The sequence below is a fragment of the Alosa alosa genome, chromosome 1 (genome assembly GCF_017589495.1).
Source record: "Alosa alosa isolate M-15738 ecotype Scorff River chromosome 1, AALO_Geno_1.1, whole genome shotgun sequence".
Classification (NCBI taxonomy): domain Eukaryota; kingdom Metazoa; phylum Chordata; class Actinopteri; order Clupeiformes; family Clupeidae; genus Alosa; species Alosa alosa.
The window spans coordinates 36,756,864-36,774,837 of record NC_063189.1 but is presented as its reverse complement, the minus strand read 5'-3'; positions in this window follow the sequence as shown (position 1 = coordinate 36,774,837).

Below are 17,974 nucleotides of genomic sequence, written 5' to 3'. Positions count from 1 at the left end.
GTTTGATGTGTGGGTGAGTGTGTGTGTGTGTCTGTGTGTATGATGTGTGTTTGTGTGTGTGTGTGTGTGTGTGTGTGTGTGTGTGTGTGTGTGTGTGTGTGTGTGTGTGTGTGTGAGTGTTGTGTATGATGTGTGTGTGTGTGAAGGTAAGGATGAGGACCCCCAGACAGGAGCAGCAGATTTATGAGCTGGCCCTGACAAAGAGTGAATCTCTCCAACCTGCACAGGCAACATCCGCCCGGACACGACACCAGCCAAGTATGCAGCTGACAGAGAGCTGAGAGGGTTGAGAGAGCTCGACAGGGAGGAGGCCATCTCCCTCTCATCTCTCTGGGCCTATGGGCCTGACTCTGCCATGAACCAGATGGATTACAGCAAAGCTTATTAATGGTCAATTAATGGGAGTTTGTGTGTGCGTGTGTATGTGTGTGTGTGTGTGTGTGCGTGTGTGTGTGTGTAGGTGTTATATGGCTGATAATTAGTGTGATTTTAATGATATATTATGTCACTTTTATGACAGGTTATACATATTGTGCTGCTTTGTAGAAGGGAAGTGCCTTGATTATTTAGAAGAGTTTCTATATATAGAATGCATATGAAGACATAATTATACTGCAATTCAGACAAATTAACTCAATTTTCACAAATAAATGCCACGTCCTTGAAATGAACGCCAGCTCAAAGCTATGTGAAGTCTGAGATATATATGGAGCACATGTGTATACATGTACGCAAAGTCAATTGAAAAAACGGAGGCATGAGGAAATCACAGCAATCACAGAAAAGGTGACCGCGGGGCATACTTTCTTATAGAGTCATCCCTCCAAAACCTTCCTTCACCTTCAACTCACCCTGCAAGGCCGACCCTTATCAAAGACACCGACACACCTATAGCCTAGTTTCAACCAGGTGAAGCCACTCGGGTCATGAATACATGCATATTTAGATATACATTCATATATACGTCTTTTGTGTTGAATGAATGAATGATGAGATTAATTCCTCTTGCTTTGGCCAAAATTAGAGGTTGTCTTTCAACTGATGGATTTACTGTCACACCTGAAAAACTCTGACATGTCTAAGGAGTGACACAGAGATGTTGTGAAAACACACACACACACACACACACACACACACACACACACACACACACACACACACACACACATAACAAAGACACCCACAAACTCTCTCTCTCACACACACACACACACACTCAGTTGCATAGGCACACAGTGCTTGCTTCATCAGCCTTTCAGTAACTGCACTGGTTGTTCTGAGATTATCCCATCTTCTTCCACTTCTTTGTTATGTTCTGTTGGTTGTAGGAGCATCCCTCATCCCTCAGAAATGCTTTTGTCTTTCAGATGCACTTGTTATGCGCTTTATGCTGACCATTCACATGCATACTTCAGTGAACTATACACTAAGGTCTCTAGGTCTAGGTCAGTGTTTCTCAAAGTGTGGTCCAGGGATCACTGGTGGTCTGCAAGCTATCCCAAGTGGTCCGCAAGCAGACTTGGTAAAATACAATATTGAACCAACTTGTATGTAAATCCAAACAGTTCTGCAACACTGCCTATGTAAGTTACGCCAGTTTAATGTAATGTAATGCCTTTTATTTGTCCCCCAGTGGGGCAATTAGTTTTGCAGCAGTACGAGCACACAACATTACAAAAAATACATAAATACACATAATATATATATATATTTTTTTTTTAATTAATGAACCACATCATATGAACATCATATGAATCCTCTGACACAATAGGCAAGGTGCAAAGACAATAAACAAGGTGGTTCAGTGAGTAGGCCTATTGTGTAGTATACTGCTAAAGTAGGGATATTGTTTGTTTTTTTTAGCTAGGGGGTCCGTGATTTTTTTAAAAAAAAAAATGTATTTGTCCTTGGTCTGAAGAAGTTTGAGAAACACTGGTCTAGGTGACGTAAAGTGACTATGAACCATTGAACTGTTGCTCTGAAGATGAGCCATCACATCATAAATCAGTCTCTGTCATAAAACACTGAATTTGAGCCTCTCTACCACTGAGGGCTGTTTTAAAGCTGAATTTGAGTCTCTCTACCATTGAGGGCTGTTTTAAAGATGATTTTTAGGTGAATCACATGAGCTGACAGTTTGTGCAGGCCCAGTCAAGTCTAAGTTAGAATACAAAGGCCCTTACTGAAGACATGGTACTTCACCTCGACAGATTATGTGTGTGTGTGTGTGTGTGTGTGTGTGTGTGTGTGTGTGTGTGTGTGTGTGTGTGTGTGTGTGTGTGTGTGTGTGTGTATTTGTGCGTGTGTGTGTGTGTGTGTGTGTGTGTTTTGTTCGTGTGTGTGTGTGTGCGTGCGTGCGTGTGTGTGTCATTAAGATGCCTTCCTCTCCATTTCAAAGTCATTACTGCAGTGTGGTTGGTAGCTAAACTTTCCAACTCCTGAAGGCACTAAATCCCAAGAATGTCCGTTGTGAGGAAAGTGACATGACTAAGAGGTATGCAGCTGATCTGATGCAAGAGCAACAGTGACAAAAAGCATTTGGGGTGTCTTGTATTCCTATGATTTCCTACAACTCAACAACAAGAAAACAGATGATTCACTCTAGCTTTCATCAGGAGAGCAACTCTAACTAATCACATGCGAGAACCATGTTGTTGTTGCTGGTCATTCACAGCACAGCTTTATTGCTGCACTGACATATCCATTACAAAGTCCCTACATCCCACCCATCGCTTCCCCCAATTTTCTGCCTTCTGGTCCCTCCTCCCCTTCCTTCCACTGAGGAGAAAGCAGCAGGGCAGGGTAGCTGGTTCTCTTCCCGAACAGGCCTAGCATTTCCTTCCTGTGACGGCTACAACTCCCCCCGCCCCAACCCCCACCCACCCACCCCCGGTTTGTTTTGTTTGGCCGTGCAACAAGAGGAAACACCAATGTCATTGTTTTTGCATACATGACTTGACTTCAGTGTCCCTCTCTGGGAGCAGGTGATGTCAGGGACCTTGTCCTTTTACTTCCTGGGGCAGTGCGTGCTGGCTGACCCCTACAGAGCCGGCTGCAGGCACCCCTCCAGCAGCAGCAGGGTGCATACGCAGCAACAGCACATATAACTGGATATGGGACATGTGGCTTGGCTCTATGTGTGATTCACTATTTTTTCACATATGTGGAAAAGAAATCTATTTAACAAAAACAAAAACCACTACAAAATACCATGCCATGGAAAGAAAAGAGCACACACCATGTCTTTGTTTTAGTAGGAACGGCTGAAGTGCCCTTGAGTTGTTCCTGCACCATCCCAGATTTTGTTCTAACGCTGTCTATATAATGAATGGGTCCCAAAACCAAGGCCTGTAAAATGTTTCTTTTTAAATCCTGTGTTCATATTTGTTTAGCCTATGATATTATTTCAGTTTTAAAGCCTGAAAACACATAATCTGGAAAGCCATGATTGGGCAATATCTTGAAAAGTGTTATTCTCAGCCAGTCCAAAGTTTGCAGGTTGGAAGGGAGGCAGGTTCTCAATATGGCTAACTTACTGAACGTTTGTACCGCATACTTATAGGCCTACTTTCTATAAGGCTCTAGAAGTGACAATGGGGTTCTTGAACAAATTTCACATCAATCCTGACTTGAGGTCACTACTAAGAATGGGCATAAACATATTAATGATAAAACAAGGGGAGGTTGTGTTTTTTAATCATTTTCAAAGGATTGTGGAAATGTATGTGCAAGTATGTCATTGTATGGGCATTCAATACACAAAGTGCCAATGTGGTACCATAGATAGGCTACATACGTATACTATTGCAAATTAACTATGTGTTTTATCTCTGATTGTACAACATTGCACTTTGAATGATCACTCTGAGCTATTCCCACATAGATTTTCATGTTCCTACTAGCTACCCCACATACCACTTTAGTCCCATGAGATTGACCAAAAATGCAATCACACCATGTTTGATTCTTTGTGTTCAAATGTTGTGGAGACCTAATATTGGCACATTAACAAAGTATTGAATTTGCGGACAAAATACTAATTGATGCAATGTGGGTACAAAATTCTCTCAATATCACTTTGTTCTGAATCTAGAGCCTTTTATAAAATAAATGGACATAGATCTGAATGCCAAAATTTGGCTTTCAACATAAGGCATTTTTAGGAATGTAATGACTAATGTAAAAATTCAAGGGTGAAAAAACTATGAAAATGAAATGAAATTAAAATATTCCACAGGTGTTCTGGAACCTACACGTTATGTGGACACACACTGATCAAAGTTGGAGATGGTGCAGCAATTCCACACTCGGAATTTGGTTGCTGCTGTTAGTGATGCTGCTCTGGCCTAAGTTCTTGTTTTTGTTTTTCCTGACAACATGTGCCTTTGTTTACCTTGAACTGTCATGTGATGTACCCATGTGGTTTTGTTTGAGTTTGCCATGTGCTTCTGACTCCGCCCCTCTCTTTGTTTCAATTCCCGCCATTTTGTAGACTCACCTGTTCTTTGTTTGCCTGATTAGTTTGTGGGTATTTAAACCCTGAGGTCTTCTCAGTCTGTGCTAGATTGTGCCAGCGTGCTTCCTGTGCTGAGTCACTGTAAGATTTTTGACCTTGTATTTTTGAAGCCTGCCTGTTCTGGACCTATGTTTTAAACTCTGCCTTGGATTATTTTTGCCCTGGATTTTGCATTTGCCTTTTTGCCTGCCTCTTGAGTTTGAAGACTGCAATTTGTGTTCCATGAGGAATTGATACCTGTGTCTTTCTCATTAAAAGAAAACTTTATCACTGATCTGAGCTGCCTGCGATTGGGTCCTTAAGAACTGAAAACCTAACAGTACGATCTAGCCAGCATGGACCCAGCAGACTTGGGTCAGTTGAAGGCATTCATTGAGCAACTGGATGTGATTTCGAAGACTGTGGAGGCCATGTCGACTGGGTTCACAGATCTAGCAGCCCAGGTACAACAGCTTCAACTGGCTCAGACCCCAGCGCCTTCACCACCTCCTCCTGCACCTGCTGCTCCACACCCTGTTCTCCGTCTCAGAACCTCGTCTGCCACACCGGCAGCATTACTCAGGGGAACCTGGAACCTGCCGATCCTTCCTCACCCAATGTAAGCTAATCTTCCAGCTGCAACCCACTACTTTCCCCTCCGACAGGTCCAAGGTGGCCTATGTCATAACCCAGTTGTCTGGGCGGGCAAGAGAGTGGGGCTCAGCTATCTGGGAGGCCAGGGCACAGTTTTGCAAGAAGAGATGAAGAAAGTTTTTGACCGTTCCAAACATGGTAAAGACCCTGCACGTGAGTTGGTCCATATTCGACAGGGAAGTTGCTCAGTATCGGACTACTCCATTGAGTTTCGGACTCTAGCTGCCTCTTGTGGAAGGAATGACGAAGCTCGGTTTGATGTGTTCTTCAATGGGCTATCTGAGAGCATTAAGGACTAGTTAATCGCAGGAGTGACCCAACAGCCTTGATGACCTGATCGACCTGGCCGTTCGCATTGATGCCCGGCTGCAACAGCGTAATAAGTGGAGACTCACCAAAGGCCCTAGGAAAGCACCTACAGGTGGGATCACCACTCTGCCAGCCTTGCCACCTGCCTCAGTTTCGGATCCGGACCCTGAGCCAATGCAGATTAACCGTTACCACCTCTCAGCGGCAGAGAAACAGCAGAGAATCCAATCCAACTGTTGTCTGTACTGTGGTGACTCGGGCCACTTTGTCCCTTCTTGCCCAGTAAAAGGCGAGGCTCACCCGTAGGCCGATGAGTACTGGTGAGCGTCACTTCCACCAAATGGTCGTCCCTGGTTAAAGAAGCACAATTCCCACATTGATTGGGTCAACAATAAGATTTTGGGCTGGAGCCCGTCCTGTTTATCGCTCTGTCTCTGCCAAGCACACGTGCCTCCTTCCCCCACTGAGGACCACCCTGGAGAGTTTCCTGACCTGTCTGGTGTTCCGCTGGAGTACATGGACCTCAAGGCAGTCTTCAGCAAGTCTCGGGCAACCGCCTTACCTCCCCATCGTCCTTATGACTGTGGCATTCTCCTTTTACCTGGTAGAACTCCACCTTGGGGGCGCCTATACTCTCTCTCGTTCTGAAACTGAAGCCATGGAGAAGTACATTCAGGAATCTTTGGCTGCAGGAATAATCCGTCCGTCGTCCTCTCCTGCTGGAGCAGGGTTCTTTTTTGTGGCAAAGAAGGATGGTTCCCTGCGCCCTTGTATTGACTATTGTGGCCTTAACGACATCACACTCAAGGACCGTTATCCTGATGTCTTCTGAATTTGAGCTTCTCCATGGATCTGCCTTCACCAAGCTAGACCTCCGTAACGCCTACCACCTTGTCCGGATTAGGGAGGGAGATGAATGGAAGACAGCTTTTAATACCCCGACGGGGCATTATGAATATCTTGTCCTACCATTTGGGCTTACTAATGCTCCTGCTGTGTTCCAAGCCCTGGTAAATGGTATCCTGAGAGACATGCTCAATAAATTTGTTTTTGTTTATTTGGACGACATTCTAATTTTTTCCCGGACCCTGTCTGAGCACATTATCCATGTCCGCCAAGTCCTTCAATGCCTCCTTGAGAATCAACTTTTCGTCAAGGCAGAGAAATGTGAATTTCATCGCAACACTGTCCTTCCTGGGGTATGTCATCTCTGCTGGGGCCATCCAGATGGATCAACAGAAGGTCAAGGCTGTTGTTGATTGGCCCCAACCTACTCACCGTCGTGAGCTACAATGCTTTTTAGGATTCGCCAATTTCTATCGACGGTTCGTTAGGGACTTCAGCGCGCTGGCGGCTCCTCTCACTGCTCTTACCTCAACAGCCGCAAGATTCATCTGGTCTGCTGCTGCTGAAAGGGCCTTCGTCGGGCTCAAGAAGTGATTCAGCCAGACCCCGACCGCCTGTTCATTGTGGAAGTGGACGCTTCTGATGTGGGGGTGGGTGCCATCTTATCTCAACGATCGGCCGTGGATGAGAAGGTACACCCCTGTGCATTTTTTCCCATCGCCTCACCCCCCCCAGAACGCAACTATGATATTGGCGATAGAGAATTACTAGCTGTTAAGTTGGCCCTGGAGGAGTGGAGGCACTGGCTGGAGGGGTCTAAAGTTCCGTTCTTAGTATGGACAGATCATAAGAATCAAGAATACATTCGCACTGCTAAACGCCTGAATTCTCGCCAAGCCCGCTGGTCTCTCTCCTTCTCTAGGTTCAATTTTACCTTGTCCTACCGGCCTGGGTCAAAGAATGCCAAGCCAGATGCCCTCTCCCGCATCTTTGCTTCTGCAGGTAATCCTGTGAAGCCTGGGAACATTCTGCCTGACCACTGTTTTGTCGGGGTAGTGTGTCTCTTCGTTCCCAGGTCTTGCAGTGGGGCCACTCATCCCAGCTGTCCGGTCATCCTGGGGCAAGACGCACCCAAGCGTTCATCAGTCGGAGGGAGAAGCTCCCTCCCACCCTTCGTCGTATCCACCCCACCTTCCATGTGTCCAGAGTGAAGCCCTTTATCTGTAATCAACTCTGCCCTGCCCCCAAGCCCCCTCCTCCACGGCGAGTCATCGATGGCTCAGACTTTTTTTGTTTGTCGGCTCCTGGACGTCCGTCGCCGGGGCCGTGGTCTCTAGTTCTTAGTGGACTGGGAGGGCTATGGTCCAGAAGAAAGGTGTTGGGTTCCAAATCGGGATATCCTGGACCATACCCTCGTTAAAGACTTTCTCAAGACACATCCGGCTTCTCCCAAGAAGACGCCAGGAGGCGTCCGTAGAAGGGGGGGTACTGTTAGTGATGCTGCTCTGGCCTAAGTTCTTGTTTTTGTTTTTCCTGACAACATGTGCCTTTGTTTACCTTGAACTGTCATGTTATGTACCCATGTGGTTTTGTTTGAGTTTGCCATGTGCTTCTGACTCCACCCCTCTCTTTGTTTGAATTCCCGCCATTTTGTAGACTCACCTGTTCTTTGTTTGCCTGATTAGTTTGTGGGTATTTAAACCCTGAGGTCTTCTCAGTCTGTGCTAGATCGTGCCAGCTTGTTTCCTGTGCTGAGTCAATGTCACTAAGTTTTTTGAACTTGTATTTTTGAAGCCTGCCTGTTTTGGACCTATGTTTTGAACTCTGCCTTGGATTGTTTTTGCCCTGGATTTTGCATTTGCCTTTTTGCCTGCCTCTTGAGTTTGAAGACTGCAATTTGTGTTCCATGAGGAATTGATACCTGTGTCTTTCTCATTAAAAGAACATTATCACTGATCTGAGCTGCCTGCGATTGGGTCCTTAAGAACTGAAAACCGCTGTACCATCTGATTTGACACAAAATGATCCATGTAGCATTCTTATTTATGTAGTGTGTGAAAATAGCTACATTTTGTAAAACAAAATGCTATTTTTTTTATATTTTGGTGCTTTTGTACAGATATAAGAGTTGAGAGTGACAGGAGGAGGGATGGGGGTCGCCATATCGCAATATGACTACAATTTCACAAAGAAGTTTAGGGTCAACAATGTAACATGATGAAAATAGTGAAACAAAGAGAGAGAACTACGGTACTTTAAAATGTCAGAACCTTACTCCATTTTAAGCCTTGTCTATGCCTACTAAGCTGTATCTTTGACTTACACCAACAAAGGAGCTAACTTCAAAAATACGAGAAAGCCTAATCATCTGAACATATCTGACTTTGTGTATAGGCCAATCACATAGTCTGAGCAACATGGTTTATGCTTTCTATTTGTTTTCTTACACCAAACCATACCTCAAAAGTAGACAGGTCTACAACTAGCAGTATTGGCACCCCTTGAACAATAAGTATATATACTCTTTTGATCCCGTGAGGGGAATTTGGTCTCTGCATTTATCCCAATCCGTAAATTAGTGAAACACACTCAGCACACAGTGTACACACAGTGAGGTGAAGCACACACTAATACCGGTGCAGTGAGCTGCCTGCAACAACAGCGGCGCTCGGGGAGCAGTGAGGGGTTAGGCCTTGCTCAAGGGCACTTCAGCCGTGCCTACTGGTCGGGGTTCGAACCAGCAACCCTCCGGTAACAGGTCCAAAGTGCTAACCAGTAGGCCACGGCTGCCCCACAAATATATAGGCCTTTTGTAAAACAAAGGGAAGTGCTGTATACTTTATATACCTCAATACATTATGACAGCATCTATTGCAAAATAGAATACATGAAAATAGTTACATGATTAATAGTAATATGAAAATAGTTACATAATTGGTTGGTGGATCACCAATCACACAACTTTGCCATATTATAATAGCCTACAGTTAGCTCCTGCTTCAGTATTTCAGTATTTCAATGTACTGACTTGGGTTGATTTTCTCAAACCTTTCTGAACCAAAAAACGGGATACTGTTCCATATATGTACACCAAACATGCGATTGCATTAGAAACCGGGACAAGGTGTGCTAATAGAACTTTTTTGTTGGTAACCAGGATACTATCATACTATATACAGGGATATTAATAACTGGGTTTCTCTGTGTTAATGTAAACATCATATCCCCGAATATGATCAAAACCGGGATAAGCCTCATATCCGGTATACTGAAGTGCATACGCAGTCACTGTTATCAGCACTTTGTGAGAACAAAAAGGGTTGACTTCTTTGACTTCTTTCTCTTTCTTTATTCTTTTCTTTTGTTTTCTTTCTTTCTTTCTTTCTTTCTTTCTATCTTTCATTCTTTTTGTCTTTCTATCTTTCTGATTATGATCATAAGGTATTAGGCAAGCAAACATATTGTTTCAGACATAAAACTAAATACTGTGGCACATACAAACATGAACAAGACAACAAGACGTTGAAAACAAAACAGCCTCAACAACAGCAAGTATGACCAATCCAAGATCAAGCCTACTTCTTAATTAGTAGCTATAGTCTGAAGCAAGACCATCATTGTTCTGAACTGAGAGACTGAGAGCCTCTTTGAGCTGATGCCAGACCAAGTTCAATGCGAGATGAAGACGCCAGTGGCAGCCAAGCCTTTTAGTCTGCCCTCTATTCTCCATACAGAACACAGGGCACTGCTGCTGCCCACCCTGAAGTAGCCTGACTCAGGCAGTTGTGATGAGGAACTTGTTATTACTTGCTTATTAAGTTTAGGTTGTTAACGGTGTCGGTTGTTAGGGATTGTTGATCATTTCAAAGAGAGTGTGTTTGGGTGGGTGAGAAGAAGCATATATTTAGAGGTGAAATCCTTCATTACATTTTCTGTTCTGCCAGGAAATCATGGAACAATATCCTGTCAAACACTGAAGTATAATCATGTTCACCTTGAATGTGGTAATCATGATCATTGGTAGAGATGGGGGGGGTTTCTCTTAAATCCAGAGGTGTTGGGATAAATAGGATCTCATATTTAAAATAAACCGTGTATCTATATGTTAGAGACTTGCAGACTAGAGGGAGTGGCTCTGTGTGTGCTCAGGTGAATTACTTGAACAAGTTGCATGCCTCTGTGGGACTGATTAACATGAGATGTCATCCATCCTCTAAACGGACCCTTAGACAGTCCAACAGAGATGTAGAGATAAAGAGAGAGAGAGAGACAGAGAGAGAGAGAGAGAGAGGGAAATAGCAGCAGCAAAAAATTAAAAGATAGGAATGTGAAAGAATTAAAAAGAAACTGAGATATGGTGGGAGAGTGGATTGCTCAGTAGCAGCTTTAAAAAAAAACTGTGATTAGCACACAGTGGGTGCAGGGGGCTTCAGATTTTAATCCCGGGCCAAGTCTCTAATCCCTCTTCTTTGGCGGGGATGTTTCACAGTTGCACATGTTCTTGAAACCGGTCCGTTTTTACAGGAGGTGTTTAATCCAGGTGCTTAATAACCTTGAACCTTAATCAGGCGTAGATTAGGAGCTTTTTTGGAGTTTGGGTCACACTAAAGGCATAACAGAATTAGGAGCCCAAGCTGAGGGGAAGAGGATTTGGAAATCAGTTCAGAGCACTGGCACTTTGCAGTCTGCGCTGTGACACAAGGTCAAGTCATGGGAGGGGGACATGAAGCCATCAACCCAGACGGTGACACCCAACACACACACACACACACACACACAGGGCGAGTCGACATCAAAGGCTCCGACCAGATTCAGACACATGTGCACTGAAGAAAGTCTCATCATTTCCTGGTTAATACTATCCTGCACAAAATTCAATTACAAGGCAAAATCATTTGGCTTTTTGAATACCACGCAACACCACACAAACACAGATCACAGACAGGGTCAGCACACACACAAAGAAACTCTCAGTACAATTATGTTAAGGTCACACCACTTCCATGAAACTTCTAAAAAAGACAACCTCTCAGTCAACTTCCGCCATGTTCCTCTAGATGTTAAGAAACCCCTCAAAATTACTCAACTTATTTCTGCTTTATCAAAGTTAAAGTTTTATCTAAAGTGACACGCACTACCCATTGCACTGAGTAACGTTGGTATTGATCCCCCGTCTCACCCTGGTTTCCACGCACTGCAGATTCTGTGCCCTAAGTATTCAAGAGTCCCAAGACTGTGGGCCCAGTTTCCGGGACACTGGATTCTAAACTAGTCCTAGACTAAAAGACAAACTGAATGATGATCTCGACTGAAAAAGAGCATGTAGTCTATGACGAGGCTTAATCTGTGTCCAGTTAAAAGTTGCATAAGGTATTCTCCCTTTTGCTCTGACTAGTCAACAAAAAAGAGGAGGAATTTGACCTTCTTAGGAAGTCAAGGGGCATGCCATGAGTCTTTTTTCCTTTTTCCCTAAAGACAAAAGAGGGAGGGGCACTGCAATTCCAAAGATAACTCAGTGACCGAAGTTAACAGAGGAAAAAACACTTCCCATGACATCAGGGTTACTGTGGCAATGTGTGTGTGTGTGTGTGTGTGTGTGAGAGGTAGGTGTACGCCATAGATAGTTCCGGGAATGTCCACATGGCAATTAAACAACGAGTGCATTCTCTTGGTGGGACAGAGATCAACTCACACTAGACACAACCAGATCACCAAGAGCTCCATAACGCCACAATAAAGGTAAAAAGAGTTTTGATAGAAGTTGAGCACTGGTGTACTTCAAGTCAGTTTGTTTGGCCTAACCAATGCAGATTGACATCACCAAGGTTCCTGAGGTAATGCACTAAAACAAGGCGCAATCACCTACAACTCAAAGATAGCAGAAAAATGTGCTCAGTTTGACTTATTACAAGCATGTAGGGAATTCCAGACTTTGCCATCAGGAATGGGCAACTCCCTGTGCTATGGGTGAAGGGGATTGCCCTGCACAGACCACACACAAATAGACACAGACACACAAACACACACAGGGAAAAACAGTGATCCTCCAACCACAACATTAGAGGCATGAATGAAGACAAAGCCGAAGAGAAAGCTTGTATTTCCACCACAGCCCAGCCAGCAGGGCTCCATTCACAAGAGCAGAATAATACATCGCAAGGGATCTGCCATAGGAATTACCACTCGGTTCCTTTAATATATAACACTATCAAGCACTGAGTCATGCTGAGAGGTGGCTATAGACATCACCAGACGACGCTTGGGAAAAGAGCGGAGAGGGAGTCCAGACCAGTCCGTGTGGCCCTGAACCTGTCAAATCCCAACAAACCTCAGTCTAGGACTTGCATACAGCACCACACACACTCAAACACACAACTGCACCAGTGTTCAGATGTGTGAAGGAGCACAAAAGAAGTAACAGTGTAGAGCAGGTGTATACATTTTATTGTGAAGTAAGGTTCTCGATCCTCCCATCCTGTGAGGTTGACATTGGTAAACACTACACTCAAACTTCACCAGGTAGATAAGAGATTGCTGCATTCTGTCATTGTTCCACATTCCACAGGTTATCACTCCAGGCTGCTATCAGCGGTGCCGGGTGCCTCCCAGGCAGCCCCGAGCCGCCCAGACCCATCACGGGCCTGACACTGCCTCCATAAAGCGGCGGGAATTCAAGGCTGTATACACTAACCCAGCTGAGCTCTGTCTGCTGGAGTAAGGGCTTCTTGTACAGGCCCCCTCAGCCACTTCTGGTTGAGCGTGCTAGGTATCAGGCAAGCTAAGCCTTTGTTTTACACTGCTTATCTGCCCAAAGGAGAATATTTCTCAACACTCTTGCAGACTGGCTTGCTGTTGCCCCAGCTCATGTGAAAGCCTTCTGTTTACATAACCCTGAACTTCTACAAAGACTATACAGAGCTGGGTGCTTTTCAATCCCCACAACTTCACCATGCAGGCATCTGAAGACTGGCAACAGTAGAAAAGAGCTAATCCAACTGTTTCAATGGAGAGCTTTAGTTGGTGTAACAAACAGCTGAAAAACAAAAGACTGCTTGGCCTTGCTCGCCAATGATGAGTGTGTGAACATACATAAGCATTATTTACAAGGACAGGTGCAAAGCAGAGATGGCGACACTTGTTCACAAAAATAAACTCATTAGTGTCAATAAGTTAAAACACACACACACACACACACACACAAACACAGACATATTATGGAAAACACATTTCTCACACAGGGTGCAACTTTGTCATATTTGCGTTTGACTGAAGTGCATTCCACCTTTAAGTAGGCTTATGTTAGTAAGACTGTTGGTATCAGCATAGATAAATAAATAATCTAGAAAGAGAAACATGGTCTCCAAGCGATCCTTAGAGTGGCCAAGTCAGCTGCCAGTTTATCCAGGTTCAGAGGGGCCAGTGCTCAGAATGACCAAATAAATAAAATATCCATAACATTTTGGATGTTGACCACACATTCATAACATCCCATAAGTTAATATTGCTCCCTGCTAGAAGTTTGGCCTACTGGTGTGCTGCTTCTATCTACAGGGCCCATGTGTCAAACTATGTCAAAAGGGTATTATGCTTTCAAGGAATGTGTTGGTGTCACTCATTGTAGTCAAGGTGCAACACAGACAACAGAGACTGAAGTCGTGTGAAACTGTCACCCAACCTACCTATGCATTTAATCTCGAACCCGCGGGGTGGTTTGAGAGCTCTTCGGGTCCATCCTTCCCGCAGCACCTCGAGGTGATCTTCCTTCCCCTGGATGAGTAGTACGTGCTCGTCTATCCAGCCGAGGAAGAACGTCTCTGATATGGCGTCAGTGACTTTCTTGTTCCAGAAATGCTGCATATTCTCAGCTTTGAAGTCCGCGAATATCTCATAGCCTGTATGGTGATGCTGGAGCTTTTCGGTGACGGCTGGCTTGTCCTCGGCGCCGACCCGCGACAGCACTATGGCCAGCGAATGCGGGGCGATTTGCAGAAACTTATCCATTCCTTTGAAACACGTCAACAAACTGCTGCACCATGAATTAGAACACAGTCCAGATTATAACCAAAGTCTGTATTTCATGGTGTTTTATTGCGCACTTTGTTGAATTTCCAAAATGAACACATTTTGTCTAGAATTCAACCCACGTTGACTTCTGGAAGCCTACACGGTCCGCGTGACAGCCAGCGTTGCATCTGCATCTCACGTGTGCAGACGAGAAATAATATCTAGCCTATTGACAGAACATTTGAATAAATTCGTTCACTATCATATATTCTACACGGATGCCAACAAGGCTATGATGTTTAACAGGCACCGCTCGCATTGAACAGACGGTAGGTGATCGGTATTATGGACAAATTACCTTATGGACAAGCTACCTCCTCTCACCTCTCTCTTGAGCGCATAGGTTTATCAAAGAAGCATCGCACATTCCATGACCTCGTTCTTTACATACGATTGGAAGAACGAGGCCTCTGCAGCCGAGACCATATCGATCACTGCATTGGCAGTGTTTGGTGGGCGAGAAGCGCAGGCGATGACTTCATCCGTCCTTATTCATGTATTCGTATGGCGCGCAGCGCGAAGCCTCCCTCCCTCCCATTCAGATCTGTATTCAATGTGCCGTTCAAGTCCAATCTAGGGCGTACAGCCAAGGTAGCCCAGGTTTGGCAATTCAGCTTACGTCCGAGTAACACGTGTATCGGTACAGTGGTGGTCAGATATTTATGGTTCACCGAAACCTTGCGGCAGAGTGTCCGGTCCGGAGACCCCGAATCCATGCAGCTCGAACTGCTCTGTAGGGTAAAACGTGACAGGAGACCGGATCACCAGATGTTTGTCATGACTCCACCTACAGGCGGTCTTCAAAACATCGCGAGTTCAGTACGTCTAGAGTCGCAACAGGTGAGGCGGCTAGTGTGAAAGATTGAGACCCGGACTGAGAGCTAAGCAGCTTCGGAAGCAAGGGTGCTGGTCCAGGCTATGCACAGGTAACGTAATACAGAAATACGACGAGTAGCTTTGTGAATCCAATCAGGATACATGTACATTCATTCCATTCATTACAACCCTCATGTTCATGTTGAAAATGCAAGACATCAGAATGTGGGAACACTCGTGCAGGAATGAATAAACATTTAAAAAAGAAAATATTTTTAATCTCCAGAAATAACCATCCTTCCACAAACCTAATACATCTAATAACCCAGACACCACCTGGGAATTGACAATTACCTTTTTTTATTTTCTAAATAACCTTAGTTTTAGTTTAGTTTAAATTTGGCAGCCTTGGTCTGTGACAGAAAACACAGTGCCCCTCTGCTGTCTGTCCACTCAGTGTTCGCAAGAACAAGAGAGCACACAGATCCACCTGGGAAAAGAAAGTAAACACCTTGCGTTGGCACTATACTTCGGTCTTCTTTAAGAACACATAAGACATTTGATCAAGGCACTTGGAAAGGTGAAAAGAACCTTCACAAAAAGAGACAAGGCTGCCATCACAATCACCTAACTGGTTCAGCCATCACAGGCATTTAGGGCATAGTGGCATTATCTATTATACTTTGAAAGAACAGGCCTGTTTAAAGACGCAGCTGCAACCCACGTGAGCAGAAACAAACCAGGAAACTCCATCCCCCCCCCAATGTTTTATTAAAATAACTTAACAGAGCGTTCCAACATATTTCAGAAATAATTTATCACCATCCTCAGGAGAGAACATGTTAACAGTCTTTGATGTAATGGACAAGGAAGTGAAAGCAGTGGGAACTTGAAGCTACAGGTAAACACACACCTGCGGTGCACAGGGGTCAAAGGTTCACAGAGGCCAGCGCCAGAGCCTTAAATGGACCGCAACCAGCCTTAACAAACATGTAACGACAGGTTAGATTAACTTGTAGTCCTGAAACAACTATGTTTGTGGAAGCACGGTCGCAAAGTCTTGGATGTGCCACATCAGGAAAGCTGGTAAAATTGTGCACATTTAGGATTGTTTTTGTTTTGTTTTGTTTTTGTTTTTTTCTAATCTAAAATCTAATTATTTTACCTTAAAATGATAGCTTCACATGCTGATAATTAAGCAAACTTATAACAGGCAGAATTGTGTCAGTCGATAGGATGCACACATGGAAGGCCTGGTATTGTACTACATATCATAGATTTCTTGATGTTCCAACCAGGAACATGATCATTTTTTTATCAGTTCTCAATGTGCATACCCCCTTAGCACTAAATGTGTACCCCTAGGTTGAAAATTGACCAAAAGGGGAATTTCTACATAGCATCCATACGATCACCCGTTATGAAACCCACATCACTACAGTTAAAGCAAAGATGGAAGTGCATTGCATGAATCATCACATCTTTTTAAATACTTTTTTGACACAGCAGACTGATTAAAATAGGACCTGACTCAGATTATTAAAATGCTAGACATCAATGTGCTAGGAATACCATAGCTCTCTGGCCATGCCTCTTACCCAACTCATTTCTCAGATTTCGTCTTGGATAGGGAAAGCCCCTATGGAATGTGTCTGTCTTGTTACCCATTTGTTTGAGACACGGGAGGAAGCATTGTGTTTCACACCCACAGAAGAGGAATGTGCCCTTAGACTCTCTCTCACACACTCATTCACCACCATCACACCATCACACAACTACACACTCTTTCTCTCTTTCTCTCTCTCTCTCTCTCTCTCTCTCTCTCTCTCTCTCTCTCTCTCTCTCTCACACACACACACACACACACACACACACACACACACACACACACACACATTTATCCACATACAGCATGTTTGATTTCACATGCAATATATGATGGTTCTGAAGGTGAGAGGAATGCAGAATGCATCACTGATAACAAAATGGAAATACAATTTTAAAAAAGAATGAGAAGGTGAGGGTGGGGCAGACCAGATTCCTGTCCACCTCGTTCCCCACTCTATTAAACATGGGCCAGACTGGGAACCTTGGCATTCCTCTGACGTCCATGATGAAGATTCCGGGGGATTAGAGACCCAGAAACACTAGCAAGCAATAGATAAGGGAAGTTCCAAACCAACTTCGAGCTGCAGGAGGAGTCATTATGCCGACACCTGACTGAAAGTGCATGTGTTCTGACCCAGTGTCGTCCATACACGATACACCGCATCCTTATGCAAGAAAGAGAATATATATATATTTGGGGAAGATTATTTTGCCCAATATGTTCCATAGGTTGGGTTCCTATACCCCCAGCCTAAACAACCTGTTGCATTGGATTAGGGTTCACAGAATTTGTACCCATAATGCATTAAAAACAGCATAACACCAGCTAATCAGAGATGTACACATAAACCTCTCCACACCTCCTGCTCTTCCCCCAATGTTTTGTCCAGTAACATGTCTAACTGACATCCTCAGAGGTCTGGTCACTGACTTTTAAGTTTCACTGATGGGCAACTGGCAATGTGCAATCAAAGTCCACCGCACATGAGCTAAAGTTAATCTTTCTAATTTTGCAAAATCAATACCTGCAATAAGACCTCAGCTCAGCAATAACAAATCTAAATCTGTTGGAATGAACAGATGAGGCTGGTTGAATTAAGAAATATTGTTTCACTTTTGGTATTTGTTCTTGACTAAAATATCCTCATGATGAAATGGAAAATTGTGTCTACCTTTGTGTCT